The sequence below is a fragment of the Mustela nivalis genome (genome assembly GCF_964662115.1).
Source record: "Mustela nivalis genome assembly, chromosome: 6".
NCBI classification, from domain to species: Eukaryota; Metazoa; Chordata; class Mammalia; order Carnivora; family Mustelidae; genus Mustela; species Mustela nivalis.
The window spans coordinates 153,511,911-153,529,781 of record NC_139025.1 but is presented as its reverse complement, the minus strand read 5'-3'; positions in this window follow the sequence as shown (position 1 = coordinate 153,529,781).

The following is a 17,871-nucleotide window of genomic DNA, read 5'->3' as shown; positions in this document are numbered from 1 at the left end:
CCGCCACAGAGCTTTTCATTCAGAAGGTCTGAGTTGGAGCCTGGGAATCTGCCTTTCTGAGACGCTCGCAGCAGATGCTGCTGGTCGAGGCCATACTTGAATTACTGACTCTTCGTATCCTTTCCAATGCAAATGTTTTATATTTTATGTATTTACAGTTCCTCTCGTTGTGTTTTAAATATTTCTATTTTATGCTTTCTTGGGATTTTATATTCTAATTCCATCTGGGGTCTTGACCAAGGTGGGTTTTCCAGGAAGGTCCGATAATACAATGGTGAGGAGCTCACAAGTGGGAGTTCAACAGCTTGTGGAATTCCGGCAGCTTATAAAACTATGTATGTGAGCCCATGGGAAATGGACTCCCCTTCTTGCTACAGTTTTCTCATCTGCAACATGGGGATAATAATAGTACCCTACCTTACACGACTTGTGGTGGAGACCAGTGGTTGTCCCCTTGGGCCCCCACAACAGGATATCCGTTTTGTGCCCCCCTCCCCCCACAATATGGATCGTAAGTGGCCAAAGCCAGTTACATTCTCTTTTGCCAGAAACTGCTGGGGAGGAAGGGCACAGGATGCAATTCTATAAAGAGAGAGTCTGCTGGGGACTTCTAGCGAAGAGCTTCATCCCCAACCAGTGATGAGAACCTCTCAAACGGAAGTTCTAGTTCCCTGTCCCTTTTCTCTTCTTTCCTGCCCGGGATGCTGTCCTGTGGAGATATATGCTGGCACTGCAGCAGCCACTCTGCAGTCATAAGGCCATCCACCCCCAACTCAAGTGAAGATGGCAGAATGGAAAGACAAAGAGGACTCAGATTCTTGGGGGGATCTTTTAGCTACGAGCCAAACTGGGTGCATTAATTTCCAGATTCTCGTTCATAATAGGCCACAGTGACGAACACTTACTACGTTTACTATATGGCAGCTATGATGTTCTATCAGATGATACATCTGAGGCACATTTTTGCTCAGTGCCTGATCATAGTATATACTCAGTAAATATGGGTTCTGGGAAATGATTTTTAAAAATCCCAATTTTTTTCCTGTGGGTAATCTTCTCTTTCATTTTCAGTAAAATCTCTAGGTGAAGGGAGTGTATTTCGGGAGACAGCGTACATTCACCCCGTGCCCACTCTCTACCACTTGTGCCCTTGAGGACATTATACAAGATGGGTACCGAGTCCCGTCCTTACGGATATTACACTCTAATGAGGGAAACAAACCAACATTTAGGGGGAGTTGAGTTCTATAATTTGTTGCGCACAGTCTAAGAGAAGCAGTGTAGACATTTTAAAATTTTGTGGGGTGCCTAGGTGGCTCAGTGGGTTAAGCCGCTGCCTTCGGCTCAGGTCATGATCTCAGGGTCCTGGGATCGAGTCCCGCATCGGGCTCTCTGCTCAGCGGGGAGCCTGCTTCCTCCTCTCTCTCTGCCTGCCTCTCTGCCTACTTGTGATCTCTCTCTCTGTCAAATAAATAAATAAAAATCTTAAAAAAAAAAGTTTGATTTACAAACAAAAGTAATATAGGTGAGGGGCTTAAAAACTTTAACACAGTGGAAAAATATAAACTGGAAAATATGAGTGCTTTGCTGCTACACTTCTTGGCCAAGGGTCCCCACTGTTTACAATTCTTACACATCTGATCAGGAAAAGAATGATGCATGTGCTAACATTTCAGCCTACAGATGTTTATGAGTTTTATTGAGATCTAATTCACACGCCCCACAATTCACCCATTTAAAATGTACAGTTCAAAATCTACTCACGGAACTGTGCCACTGAGGCTACAATCTCAGGACGTTTCCATCGCCGCCCGCCAAGAAAACCCAAACCCATGGCGGTCACCCTGCGCTCTCCCTCCCCACAGCCCCCGGCAAACGCTAATCTCCATTCGATCGTGCCCGACACAGACCTTTCCTGTAAACAGACCCACCCACTATCAGGCCGTCTGCGTCTGGCGGTATCCACGGGGCGTGTTCTCGGGGTCCATCCCGCTCATGGCACACACTTGTGCCGCATCCACTTCTTGTTGTTGAAAGATACTCCAGGTCATGTACGTTTGGAATATTTCCATTTGGGGTGGTTACGAATAATCCCGTAACAAACATTCAAACCCACAAGCTTTTTAAAAATGTTCCGGGAGGGGTTCGATCCCCCTTGTCTTCCCAGTTCATTTGTCACTTAAAATCGCTTTAGAGATCTTGACGTATCAGCACGCACAGACTGCTGGGAAGAAAAATAAGTGCATTGTAAACTGGTAAATGCAATGAAGAGGTGGGGTTCATGTTGGGTGAGAAGCCACCTCTTGTTTTGAACGAGGGAAACTTATAGAGGAAAGAAACAGCTGGGGGAGCTGGGTGGCTCGGATGGTTAAGCGTCTGCTTTCAGTTCAAATCATGATCCCAGAGTCCTGGGTTCGAGCCCCACATCTGGGTCCCTGCTCACCAGGGAGCCTGCTTCTCCCTCTCTTGCTCTCTTGCTCCTCCTGCTTGTGCTCTCTTTGTCTCTCCCTGTCAAATACATAAATAAAGTCTTAAAAAAGAAAGAAAAAAGAGAAAGAGAGGAAGGGAGGAAGGAGAGAGAGAGAGAAAGAAAAGGAAAAGAAAAGAAAACCCAATGATTTTGCCCACAACCAGGAAAAGTACATACAGATAAGGCTAAATGCTATCATCACCTACTTTTGCAAATACAGCAGCTTCTCTTGATATCCCTGGCCTCATTTCTTAACTAAAGAATAAAACAAAAAATAAAATAAAACAAAGCAAACACAAAACAAAACAAACAAAAAAGCCACTAACAATCGGTGATTGTCAGATGACCTGTAATTGACAGGTGCACCCACAAGCCTCTGGCCACCCCGTCCAACAAGCCCGTGGCACAGCCATTAGAGCAGGCAGCCATCCCTGTCCCTGCCGGCTACGCACCCTCCCACCCCGTCACCCCGTCATGTTCCTCTCTCCGCACCCCATCTCTCCCGGCGGGTCCTCTATCCGACCCCCGCATCTCACGTGCCCAGAGCTCGGGTACGGCCCATTTTCTTCAGGGACGCGACCGCGGAGGTACCACAGTGCAGCCTGGGACGCTGAGCGAGGTGTCAGGTTGAGGAGGGGGGGTAAGAAGTGGGAGGGATCCCCCCATCACCCCGTGTTATCTGTTAGGAAGGTAACTGACAGGGCAGCCTGCCCACCCTCGGGCAAACCTCATGCAAGACAGCGCCGGCTCCTCTTACTGCCTGCGTTGGCACCCGTCGCTCTGTTTTTCCTAAGTTGGAATCGGTTGCTGTCTTTGTAGGAATTCATTACCGAGCTATTCCACCTGGCGACCCAATCAGACCGGCAGCAGAGGAAGGCTGATTATACAAAAACCCATCTGTCCTCATTAATCTGGGTAATGATGTGCAGAGCCCCAGCCCGTTACCCTGGAAGTCAGCGTGAGGGTCCCTGTGCAGGTGACAGCGGCGGGTGATGTGGCTGCACAGTGCCGCCCTCTTTGATCCGCAGGAGCCACAGCAGAGACAATGACAGCCCAGGGTCCAAACACAGCCAAGCAGACAAATCATTAGTTGGTGTCACAGGGGACAAGACCAGTTCCTGTCGAAATTCAAGTTCACCCCCATCTCCAAACACACCGGGACTACAGCACTCCTTCCCCCCCGCACCTCCACCATTGCCACCTACCACCCTCTCCTAGACTTGGAAAAAAAAAAAATCATGTAGCTTTTTAAAAAATGCTGTTTTAGAGCATCATGGGTGTTTGGAAATAAAAAGTACAGATGCAAGTGCCGCAGACCTTGTCGTGACCCTCACCGACCGGCCCCTTTCCAGAATCTAAATCCCGAAAGCGTCCCGTGGGCTGACACGGCTCAGGTCTAGCTGGCGCGCACACCCGCCCTGTGCTCACTTGTCTTCCTGACGCCCAAGATGTTCCCTGCACAGCTCTCTGCACCACCTGACCTGACAGCCCGTCCACCACCAGCCCAGACCTGGGACAGAGAGGAGCCAACCCAGATGGTTTTGACGGAGGCACCGTTCATCTGGAACAAGGATTCATGCTAACGTCTGAGAGTCCAGATGCCCGACGCAGTCTACGCTTGCAGGTCCCTTGGGTCGCCGAACCCCGTTGTCTAGAACTGAACTCATTCCTTCCCTCCCATCAGCCGAATGAAGTTCTCCTCCCTTTGCATTCTTGCACCACTCTCTTCGTAGCTCATTTTCTCAGGAGTCGGGCATCCTACTGCCCTTCCCCCTTTCCTGTAGGAGAAGCCACCGGAGGAGCTTCCAAGCCGTGGTGGTCCTCTGGCAACTTCCTTCCCTGTATCAGTCCCTACCAAGTCCCGCCCTTCATCTATCAAAGTAGGCCACACACTGTTTTCTCTTGCACACACGATGAATTACTGCTCTCTCCAGCCTCCAGTACAATAAACCAAAACAAATAAAACAAGAAATAGGATATTAAAATACATTAATATTGGAAAGGAAGAGAAAGAAGTCGTGGTGCCCCTATGACGAGATTGCTTACGCTAAACCAAAGCCAGCCCCTGAGCCATTACACTAGTAAGAGGGTTCCGTGATACACCAGACACAGGACAAAGAAACGAAAAATTCCCTATCTGTCCCATAAACAGGCAATAATCAAGTAGAAGACTGAACAAAGACACTGCCTCCCCAAAAGCAGCAAAAATCTAAATATTTAGCAATTAAAATCGAACAAGAAGAACCCAAGACTCAGGTGAAAACGGCAACACTTGGAAGAAACAAAGAATGCTACATTGTTCTTAGGTAGGAGGAAGTGGTGTAAATATGATCTTTATTCCCTAAATGAATCCATGAGTTCAATTTATTCCCAATAAAATTCTCCACCAAAATTTATTATAGAATTGGGTTATTTGACAACTGTGCAAAAGGCCGTATAAATCTAAAATTCATAGCAAAGAACAAATTTGTATGAATAATGAAGAAAGTCCTGAAAATAAGAACAATTTGGCAGGAGTAATTCTATTAGAATTTGAAATACGTTGTAAAGTTGGAGTAATGTGTGTCTTTTTGTGTCAGCAGCAAAAGACAAAGAGATTAGCAGAATGAAATGATGACTCCAGGGACACAACAATATAGGAACTAAGTTTATGACATTGACTGGAGAACGAAGAGGTTAGAGATGGCAGATGAAATCATCGATGCCATATGGAAAAGCATACGGACTCAACCTTACCTCATACTACACATAGGACTAAAGATAGAGCAAAAATCAAGGCTCTAAAAGAAAAGATACAAGAATATTTATGTACTCTTAGGATGGGGAAAGCCTTCTTCAGAAGACAAAGAAATCCGTAAGCCATAACATGTAAGACGAATTTAGCCACTGTAAAAATTAAAACTTCATATTAAAAAACACAGCTAGCAAAGTTACAGGATAATTTACATACCGGAAGAAGAAAGGTTGCAACACGAGAACGTAGGTGGCATGGTATGAGCTGAGCTGAGGCAGACCATGGAGGTCCTCAAAGCCCACGTTGTGGAATTTTCACCAAGGAGCATTGGATGACCAGTTCAACTGGACACAAAGGGTTACATGCCAGATGGTGACATGCCTGGGATTCGCATTCAGAAAGATCATTTTGCTACAGGATGGAGAGGGGTTGGGAGTTCAGCGGCAGTGGATGCGGGCAGAACAGTTACCCGGCAGTCCAGGCATGAGGTGGGGACCAGGGGTGGCACGGAAGTGGACAGGAGCGGATCCACTGGAGGGGCATTCAAGAGCCAGGGGACGGCCTCGTGGAAATGGACTGCCATGGGCTCGGAGGTGAGGGAGACAAGAGTGTCAGAATTACTGGTAGGGGGGGCGCCTGGGTGGCTCAGTGGGTTAAGCCGCTGCCTTCAGCTCAGGTCATGATCTCAGGGTCCTGGGATCGAGTCCCGCATCGGGCTCTCTGCTCAGCAGGGAGCCTGCTTCCTCCTCTCTCTCTCTGCCTGCCTCTCTGCCTACTTGTGATCTCTCTCTGTCGAATAAATAAATAAAATCTTTAAAAAAAAAAAAGAATTACTGGTAGGGGTTGAGCTTGTGTAGCTGGACGGTGGTGGGTCCTACAGGGAGGCAGGAGACAAGAAGGTGCCTGGAAGGAAAGCAGGAGGTTCGGTTTTGCACGCGTTAGATGAGGACAGGTTTGAGACCTCAGTGCTGAGCATCTTGTATCCCACAGGTCCCGGTTCCCAGGGCAACCGTATGGAGATGAGAGAATGCGGGGTCTGGGTGGGGGGCAGGGTGGGTGCTAACACCAGGAGCAGGCCCCTCTTGTTCCCCCACATGGAGCTACTTGGTATCACTCTGACAGAATCTGTGGAGAGTCTCGGGTCCTAGGGGAGTCTGGGGTCAGGACAGGCTACCCAGACCCGGGGTGCTGTCAGCATGGAAACCATGACAGTGGGATTCGCGGTAAACGATTCATTCTTCTTCCTGCTCGCAACTCCCAGATTCGGTCTAATACACTTGTATTATTTCATGAGGAGGCTAAAAAATCAGGATAGGTTAATTTTTTTTTTTTAAATATGCCTTTCAGAGAAAGGAAAATGGGAAAGTGAAGATGCTAGATGATTATTTTTCTTTTTGATTCTCCTTCATGCTCACAATGTTTTTTTTTTTTAATTTAATTCAATTTTTTCAGTGTTCCCAGATTCCTGGTCTATGCAGCACACCCAGTGCTCCGTGCAATCCGTGCCCTCCTTAATACCACCACCAGGTTCTCCCAGCTCTCCTTCCCCAAGCCCTCCAAAACCCTCAGTTTGTTTCTCAGAGCCCACAGTCAATGTTTTGAAGAATGGCAACCTTGAAGAGGAAACCGAGTGGAGGCCACCAGAGCCTCGGGGCGTGGGGCCTGGGTGACTCTGCAGGCACAGGAGTGGGGGAGGGAGAAAGAGCCCCAGCAGGGACACGACTGAAAAAACCTACTAACACACACTTTTAAAACTAGTGACAAACTATAGGGGGTTTCTCACCTCAAAGTAAGTGAGAATGCCATTTCCTAACAAAAATATCTTCCAAAAAAAAAAAAAAAAATTTGTCATGTTGCTCCTGTTCTGGTACCAGAATCACCCAGTGCGGTTTCCAGCTTGGAGCCTTTCATGGTTAAACTTAACAAAGTCATTGAGATTAAGTAAAATTCTTCCCCTCTCCACTGCCAATTTTTTTTTTTTTTTTTTACCTGTACCTAGTAATATAAATGCTCAAAAAATACTTGTTACTGGCTGACTAACTCTGATTGTGTAGGCGCTGTAGGATTGGAACAGAAATGCCCCAATACTTCCTCGAGTGCACCCAGGGTGACTGGGCCGGTGAAGGCCGCCCCAGGTCGGTTCTGCGAGCGCCAGATTCCCTCCAGGTAGAGATTTAGGCCTTTTGAGCCTTTCCAACCGTTCCTTGTGCCTCTGAAATGCCTCTGGCTGGTGCTCTGAGCTTCACTGCCGGGTGTGAGTGAGCAGATTCTCTGACATCTGCTTCCTGAGTGTGAGTCTGGTGCCTCATTTCCATCTCCAGCAGTCTAAAATTAGATGACATCACTGGGAAGGCATTCATCCCACGAAAAACCAGCCAGCCGGCAACACGGACGCCACTCCAGCTACGGTTCTTGGAGACAGCATCCGACCTGGACGGAAGGAGGGGAGGGGCGAGACTCGCCCTGGGAGCTGGAGAACGTAGGTGGTGGAGGGCTCCACCTTTCTCCAGGAGGCAGCTCGGGGCCTTTGTCATGAGGAAGTTCCCTTCCGCCTCCGCAGAGCCCGAGTCCTGTTCAAATTTGGGTGTAGAGACCCTAATGTTCACAACAGAGCAAAATACAAAATCTGAAACTGCGTTCGTACCTTCTCTCTAATTAGAAATTGCAAGAAAGCAGCCCATTATGACCCATCAGAAGCATCCTTTCTCTGACCCACATAAACAATACGTACAGATCTGTGCCTATATATTCATGCGCAGGTCTAGCCATGGATATAAACATCTATCAACAGACTAAAGAAACCAGTCTCATTTGCTTTTTTTTCTCTCTAATCAAGATGCATTTTTTGGAGCCTGCATTCAATTCCAATTAAGGGATGCTTTTAGACCTTTTATAGAGGAACAACTATATTTAACACCACCATTCCCTCTAAATAGTAATTGGATTTTACAAGGTATGAAGCTTTTAAAGGTACCTTGAGTCTCAAAAACCTTTCTCTCTGCCATTCCTGAGCCAAGTTGGCTGGGCTCTAAGTACACATTCCCCAGCAAGAGCTTCCCAGGAACCAAAGAACCTGCATTCCACCTCCGAGGGTAGAAAGCAGAACCATGCACAGAGGCTTCTGGCTCATTTTCACCCCCAAGGGAGGAAGCAATTCCTCTTAAAAAAAAAAAAAAATGTAATTTGAGGTAATTGGCTCACTGACTTTTTTAAGAATTCAGAATTAGGTTTTAAACATGATGACTGTAAAAAAGAGGGAGGAAAAAATATGCATTCAGAAACATGTTATATATATATATATATATATATATTCTGTTGGAAAAAAAAATCAGCTAGAAAAAAAAGGACTTTTGCAGTATCCATTGGGATTAAGACTGATTTTTATCTCAGTCTGCTTTTATGGAAACAAATCAAAATTTCCCAATGCCACAAAACAATGATGCAAACCTCAAATAAGTCAGAATGAAACACTAATGTGTCAACAAGATGTGTTAAAAAAAATAATAATAACCCTTCAGACATCTTCTTCTCTGGGAATGAAAGAGCCTGCCCTTATTACAGCCTAGAAATCTGCTAGCACCCTTGTCATTTTCCTCCACATGCTATTCAAAACTGATGGACAAAAATGCACCAGAACTGGTTTACTGCAGCCTCAGAAGATGGCAGAGGAAGAAGTAGCAGGAATCTGTCTCTCCACCTAGACAACTGCACGGGCAGATTCTGTCTGAACTATTTTGGAACTCTGGAATTTAATGATGTCTTGCAACTTCCAGAGGAAGGTTTAGACAGTAATATGTGGTTAATTTCTGCCAATTTCAGCTCTCCGTTCATGAGCAGTGGGCATAGCTACCCGTGGTGGGCAGCTATGCACCTGTTCCTGGGGCAGTTGGCTCGAAGTGTGTGTGTGAGCCAGAGTGGACACTAAGGACCTTGTCTTCTAAAAATCAGGTATCTATGTTCTGATCACTGATTGCTACCTCTGATCACGGAGGTGCAGACACAGAAGCAGGTTGTCATTTTATACTCTCCCCACCCAAACCAATCACTGTGGCAAGCTCCCCCCCCCACCCCCGCAGCTGAAGTCACTTCCAGGGGATTTAAAAGGCTGGCATACTTTTTCCACATTCAGTTTTCTCTTTTCCCCCTTTAGGGAAAGCAACTGCATATATAGAGGAAACACACTGTGCATGGCCAGGGAGAGGTTTAGGCTAGAAAAGACCCAAGAAGGTCTTGGGTTTATACATCAGGCTGATCCTTAGCACAAAGCTCACAACAATAAAAAAATAAAATAAAATAAAAAAGACCAAAAAACTCCAGCAAATTCTGGGGAAGAGAAAGTAATTAACTGACCTCCAGGTTTAATACATTATTAAATTCAAATGTCCAGGGCGCCTGGGTGGCTCAGTGGGTTGGGCCGCTGCCTTCGGCTCAGGTCATGGTCTCGGGGTCCTGGGATGGAGTCCCGCGTCGGGCTCTCTGCTCGGCGGGAAGCCTGCTTCCTCCTCTCTCTCTGCCTGCCTCTCTGCCTGCTTGTGATCTCTCTCTGTCAAAAAAAAAAAAAAAAAAAAAAATCTTTAAATTCAAATGTCCAGTTTTCTACAAAAGAATCAAAAGGCATGCCCCCCCCCAAAAAAGGAAATTTTGGTCCATTCTAAGGAAAAAAAAAAAAAACATCAGAAACTGTTTCACAGAGAGGTGTGTGGTGGCTCAGTTGGTTAAGCATCAGACTCTTGGTTTCAGCTCAGGTCATGATCTTGAGGTCATGAGATCAAGGCCTGCTTGAGGCTCTGCACTCAGTGTAAAGCATCCTTGAGATTCTCTCTCCTTTTCCCACCCCACCACTTATGCACACGTGCACATGTTCTCTCTCTCTCTCTCTCTCAAATAAATAAAACCTAAGGGGAAAAAAAAAAAAGGAAACCATTTCAGAGAAAGACCAGATGACTCACCAAGCAGACAAAGATTTTAAACAACTGTCTTAGAGAACTACAGGAAAATGTAAAGAAAATGATGTGTGAACAAAATGCAAATATTAATAGAAATGGAAAATCTACAAAGAAATGAAAAGAAATTCTAGAAAGTCTAGAGCTGAAAAGTTTAATAGCTGAAATGAAAGACTCATTAGAGGGATTCAAAAGAATCAGTGAACTTAAAACAGAACAATTGAAATTATTGAGTCTGAGGAACAGAAAGAGAAAGGATTGGCAAAAAGTAAACAGAACCCAAGGGACCTGTGGGTCACCATCAAGCGAACCAATGTATTCATTGCAGGAGTCCAAGAAGGAGATTAGAGAGAAAAGGGTAGAGAGATCATTTAAAATAATGACTAACTATGCCTTTAACACCATTAACTTCCCAAGTTTCATCAAAGACATGAATACAAAATCAAGAGCTCAGTAAATTCCAAGTAGGATGAATCAAAGAGACCCACATCGAGACATATTATAATCAACATATCAAAAGATAAAAACAAATGAAAATCTTGAAAGCACCAAGACAGAAGCAACTCATCACATACAAAGGATACTGAACAAGATTATGAACAGATTTCTCATCAGAAATTTTAGAGGTAGAAGGCAGTGGGCCAATGTTTTCCAAGTGTTAAAACGAAAAAACAAAAACAAAAACAAAACCTATCAACCAGGAATCTTATCTGGCAGAACTTTCCTTCAAAAGTGAGGGAGAAATTAAGACATTCATGCATAACCTCCAAACACAGAAAGAGTTTGATACCACTAGGTCTGTCGTGCAAGAAATACTAAAGGTAATTCAGCCGGTTGAAATCAAAGGACATTAGGTAGTAACTCAAAGTCAGATGAAGAAATAAAGATTTTAACAGAGGTAACTACATGGGCAATGACAAAAACTAGTATTGTTGTAACGATGATTTGTAACTTCAGTTTTTGTTTTCTACATGATTTAAGACATTAACATATTAAACATATTATTAGTTTGTGTTTTAGGGCACAATGTATAGAGATGTGACTTTATGACAACAATAATTCAAAGGGGTTGGAACGGAGCTTAGAGGACAGAGCTTTTGTATGTTATTGAAGTTAAGCTGGTATAAATTCAAATGAGAGTACTATAACTTTAGGATATTAACTATACTCCCCACTGTAACCACAAAGAACATAGTTATAGAACATATACAAAAGGAAATGATAAGATAATTAAAATGTTTTCTCTATAAAAAAATCAACTATGGGGGTGCCTGAGTGTCTCAGTGGGTTAAAGCCTCTGCTTTCGGCTCGGGTCATGGTCCCAGGGTCCTGGGATCAAGCCCCACAACAGGCTCTCTGCTCAGCAGGGAGCCTGCTTCCCTTCCTCTCTCTCTGCCTGCCTCTGCCTACTTGTCAAATAAATCTCTCTCTGCCAAATAAATAAAATCTTTAAAAAAAAATCAACTATGCACAAAAAAAGACAAACGTGCAGGGGGAAAAGGATAAAAAGTGATAAGACATACAGAACACAAATAGAAAAATGACAAAAGTCTCTCCTTATTAATAATTACTTTAAATGTAAATGGGTAAAACTCTTTAATCAAAGGCATAGATTGGCAGAATGAATGAAAAACAGCAAGATCCAATATATGCTATCTATAAGAGACTCATTTTAGGTCTAAAGACTCAAACAGGTTGAAACTGGAAGGATGGAAAAAGATATCTCATGCAGGTCATAACCAAAAGAGAGCAGAGATAGCTGCTTTCATGACACATAATAGACTTTAAGTCAAAAAAGGTGACAAAAACAATGAAAGACATTATATATCCACAGAAGTTTCAATACAATAAACTAATGAAACAGTTATTTTCACACCTAGTAACAGACGATCAAAATATTTAAAGGAAAAATGGACAGAATCAAAGGGAGAAACAGACAATTTTACAGTAACAGTTGGAGACTTCAACACCCCACTCACACTAATGGACAGAACCACCAGACAGAAGTAAGGACACAGAGAACTTACACAATGCAGTAAACCACCTATATCTAACAGACATGTACACTCCATCCAAGAGCAACACACACACTCTTTTCAGGTGCACATGGGACATTCTCTAGGATATAGATCATATGTTAAGCCACTAAATAAGTTTCAATAGGGTTAAAGAGAGAGACATCAGACAAAGTATTTTTTCCAACCACAATAAGATGAACTTAAAAATCAATAACAGAAAGGCAACTGGAAAATTAAGAAATTCATGCAAATTAAACAACGCACCCTTAAACAACAAATGGATCAAAGAAGAAATCACAAGGGAGGATAGAAAGCTCACACGGTTAGAAATAGAATTACCCTATGGTGCAGAAATTCCACTTCTGGATGGACACCCAAAAGAACTGAAAGCAGGGTCTCAAAGAGTTGTTTGCACCCCCGTGTTCCTAGCAGCATTTTTCACAAAAGCCAGAAGATGGCAGCCACTCAAGTATTCCCTAACAGAGGAGTGATAAACAAAATATGATGCATACATGCAATGGAGTATTTTCAACCTTAAACAGGAAGGAAATACTGGCACATACCACAACATGGATGAACCTTAAGGATATTATGCTAAGTGAAATAAGTCAGTCACACAAAAAACAAGTACTGTGTGATCCCATTTACCAGAAATACATAGAGTCATCAAATGCACACAGACAGAAAGTAGGACGGTGATTGCCAAAGCCTGGAGAGTGGGGAGTGGGGAGTTACTGTTTAATGGGTGTAGAGTTTCAGTTGATTACATGACAATCTGAATGTACTTAATTCCACTGAATTGCACATTTAAAAACAGGTAATGTGGTAAAATTCTTGTTACATGTACTTTAGCACAATAAAAAAAAAAAATGGTGTCGGCCAAACTCATGGAGCTTATGAACCTAATGCCATATTCTCCCACAATGCCATTTTCTCCTTATCTTCTGTTTAGTCTTCTGCTGGATTTCACTACGTAAAAGTATTATACCTGAAAGACATTTCCCCCCATTTTACCAAAGTCCATTCTCTGTGGAATGTGTTGTTCAGGACCTAAGAGAACTGGCTCTTGGAGCTGGGTTGCCTTGGTTTGAATCCCAGCTCTACAACTCACTAGCTGGGTGATGTTAAGTAACTTATTTGTCCTTTCTGTGCCAACAGTTTTCCCATTTGTAAAATGGAGATCACACGGTCCTCGTCTAAGAGAATAGTTGGACTAGTTCAACTGTAAGACAAAGCTGACCAGAATTCCCAGCCCATGTTAGGTGTTCCATTACTCCTGTGACCATCATTCCACTAAATGAGCATTTTCTAGGAAATCAACCAAACTCCGTGGATTCTATATTCCTTTGTTTTCCACTGTATTCACCTTTGTCTCATAGTCTTTTAAGTGGCCTCCCTTCTCCAGTCTTGGATCCTTCCAACCCATTTTCCATCGCCAAGCTAAGGAAATCTTTCTGAAAGACCCACCTGACCATGCCTCTCCCTTGCCTAAAGATCTAGCCCCTGCCAACTCCCTGAACACACTTGCTGTTTTGCAAGGCTTCACCGATGGCACTGGACTGCTTGTGGTTCCCTGAGTTTGCTTCTGTTATTTCATCCCGTGGTGTTTTGTCCACACACCTCCCGCACCTGGGAAGTCCTTTCATGCTTGGTCCACCTGGCACACCCGCTCATCTTTTCAAGCACAGCTTTACAGTCACTTTGCCATGAAGTGTTTCCTGCCACCTTGGCACTGGATCGCAGCAGCCACGCCACTTTGAGTGCACTGACTGTCTCCATCTGGCAGGAGCTAATGCTCATTCACTTCGTGTTCCCAGCGCCCAGCAGGATCCTGGCTCAGAATAGACAAATATAGAATGAATGGACCTACTGTGCACCAGCCGGTGAGGAGACATAAGTATGGTATATCTGTTCTCGAGGAACCTAAAGTCCTTAAGGTTAAAGGGAACACCAGCCAGTAGTTTGGGATGGACTCCAGCCAACATGCAGCTAAATGTCTCATAAGGAATACAGATACAGCCTCACCCTCCCAATGAGGTCATCCCTTGGGGAGACTTTAGAAACATTGGAAGAGCTGCCGGTATCTACCGGACAGACTTACTGCCTGTCAAGGACCGGGATAATTGTGGTAAAGGCATTATGTCATTGAAGCCTCATTAATTGATTAAAGCATCAGTTTAAGCAGGTAGAAATCAGATGCGTACATTGCACATAACTGAGCTTACACCAGAGAGTTTTCTGTTACTCCACTCAGTTTCTGCTCATGTACGTATGTGTCAATTTGTATTTATTGACTCTGTCACAGAAGGAATGCAAAGGGAAGGGGGGAGAGTTAAAAGAGTCTCCGATCTCTCAACAAGACAATGGCTCCAAACACTAAGCTTTAAATAAATAAAATATGAGGGTAGGGAACCTGGGTGCCTCTGCCCTCGGCTCAGGTCATGATCCCAGGGTCCTGGGATCGAGCCCCGCATCGGGCTCTCTGCTCAGCAGGGAGCCTGCTTCCTCCTCTCTCTCTGCCTGCTTCTCTGCCTACTTGTGATCTGTCTGTCAAATAAATAAATAAAATCTTAAAAAAAAAAAAAAAGAATCTCAATTCCAAACACATATTCACCTATCAGAGGCAAGAGAAGCCAACTTACATACCACAGCGTTTTACCATAAACCACAGAATGCAGATACGAAGTCAGAGAAATCTCGGCAACAAGGAAAGAGGTGAATTCCGATCCAGTCTTTCTCAGGTGGCTCTGTGGCGCAATGGATAGCGCATTGGACTTCTAGTGCCGATCCAGTCTTTCTCATCCATGGAATGTGGGAAGGAGAGAGATGGGTCAAGAGGTGAGTCATGGATGCTGGCGAACTCACCAACTTCCAGGATGAAACATGGAGGTAGAGGGCCAAAATCTTTAGATGGGTTTGAAAGAATTCAAGAATACTGTACCTAGTGGTCCATTTCCCTGAACACAGCTTGAGGAAAGTTGCATCATGTAGCCAGACAATGGCATAGAATGGGAAGCCAGCTCTAAGCAGGTCAGCTGTCAAGCCCTCTAATTTCTCAACCATGAGGGGGATCTGAAAGTTCCATGCGCCTCAGAGACATTCCCAGAGAGATCCAGGACAGAAAGCCTGCAGAAGATGGGGCTTGGGGTCCATGAAAAGTGGCCCAGACTATAGTCTTCAGCACTGGGTACTCGTGCAAGTTTTCAGAGCTCCACAGGACCGACCCCGCACATCTGATTGGACACCCCACAGTGATCTAGGTAGAGGACAAGGTCCGCCAACCACCAGAGAAATCAGTCAGAACACAAGGGTCAGCAAAATGTCCTGCCCTCACATTGACATAAAATGAGCCCTCACGTCCCCAGGGCCATCAGAGGTGCAACACTTTCACTGGAGGGTGGGACAAATATTTTGGGGGATAAGTAATGGGAGAGAGAAAATTCTGAATGACTGCACACTTTTCAAACGGGATTCATCCATTCATTCTACAAATACTAAGTTCCTACCCCATCTAAATCAATGCCATAGACACTGGAAATACAAGAGAGAAAAACCACATAAGCAAAACTCTTGGGCTCACAGATCTTGCACTCTGTTAGGTAAGACATACACATCATGGGGCACCTGAGTGGCCGGATCCCAAGCACGCGACTCTTGATTTCAGTTCAGATCATGATCTCAGGGTGGTGAGAAGGAGTCCCACGTCGGGCTCCATGGGACCTGCTTAAAATTCTCTCTCTCCTCTCCTTTTGACCCTCCCCTCCCAACCCATGCTTTCTCTCTCTCTCTCTCAAAAAAAAAAAAAAAATACAAATTAGAGGCAGGATATGTCCTGTAACAGAGGGGCACGCTGAACTCCAGTTGCTAAGGAAGAGCACACCCTAAGGAGGGTGTGGGGTTGCAGTTTCATGTAGGGTGATCGAGAAAGACCTCAATGGGAAGGTGGAATATGAGGAGAGAGCGGATATTACAAGAAGTGAGCCACAGAACGCCTGAGAGAAGGCGGCTCCGGATCAAGGGGAGACAGGTGCGAGTCTTGCAGTAGGAATATGTTATGGGTGTTTGAAAAAAATCGAGGCAGCCAGTGGTGTCTAGAACAAACAGGGCACGAAAGATCATGGTCAGAAAAGAGCAAGGGGTCAAATGATGGAGGCCCTATGAGCTTTCATAAGAACTTTGGCTTTGATTCTGAGAGAAAAGGGAAGCAATTGACAGGTTTCGAGCAGAGGAATGGCAGGCTCTGACTTGTACCGTGAATGGATCACCTCTTGGCTAAAGAACAAAGAGGCTATAACTTCCTAACCAACAGAAGGGAAGGAATGGGGGGAAAACACAGTTAAAGAAAGACACACGGTAAATATATAATAAAGTGATTGCTATGATTAAATGCACACATCAATAATCACAAACAGTTTAAGTGGACTAAGCTCAGGAAGGAAGGGTAAAAAAATTCAGCTGCACACTGTTTAAAAGACATATGTCTTAAACATGAGGACATGGAAATTTTAAAAATAAAAGATGAAAAAAAAGACAAAAGAAGAAAATGTTAACCAGAAAAGATTGACAAAACTGACTTCAAGACAAAAGGCAGCACTAAAGATTAAGAAAAGCATAGATGACTAAAGGTTCTGTTGACCAGTAAGATACGCTAACTCTGGTGCCCTCAGTGTTTCGCAGATGCATGGAAGCCCTTAGAGGAGCAAACATCCATGCTAAGCCTTGGGGAGCCCCACCAGTGACACTGCAAGGGAGATGACCTATGCAGTCCAACACAACCAAGAATATAAGGAAAGGGACAAAGTATATTGATTAAAAACATCCAATTATCATGGCTCTCATAGGAGACGTCCAAAACTAAAGATAGACTAAGACTAAAGGTTAAAAGATGCCACTTACAATAGCAGCTAAATCTTAAGAGCACAGGAACAATTCTAGCAAAAGATGGGCAAGGTCTGGATGGGATCAAGTGCAAGGCTTTAGTGGAAGGGCTTTTTTTTTACTCTAAAGCTTAATGATTGCAGAAATACACCATATTCTTGAATAGAAAGTCAGTATTTTATTTTTTTTAAGATTTTATTTATTTATCTGACACAGAGAGAGAGATCACAAATAGGCAGAGAGGCAGGCAGAGAGGAAGGGAAGCAGGCTCCCTGCTGAGCAGAGAGCCTGATGTGGGGCTCGATCCCAGGACCCTGAGATCATGACCTGAGCCGAAGGCAGAGGCTTTAACCCACGGAGCCACCCAGGCACCCGGAAGTCAGTATTTTAAATATAGTTCTTCCCCCAAATTATCTATAAAGTCAATGCTATCCACAACCAAAATCCAAACAGATCTTTCAATGAGTCGACCACCGATTCTAAAACTTATATGGAAAAGCTAAAGATCAAAAAAGAGGCAAAATACAACTGAAGAAGGAGCTGAAGCCAAGAGCCTTGTGTCAAGACATGTTATTAACCTGAGTAACCGAAACAGGAGGGAATCAGTCGGAGTCTTCAAGTCAATGAATAGAAGATCCCAGGGAGTCTAGAGACAGAGCCACATCCATGTGAAACCTACTAGAAGACCAAGCTGGCATCACCTATCAGGAGGAAAATAAGGTACGCTTTTCAAAGAATGGTACAGAGACAAGTGGTATCCGTGTGGGGTAAAAAAAAATCACATTGGATATTCACACCATATCATTCATAAAAATCAACTCCAAGTGG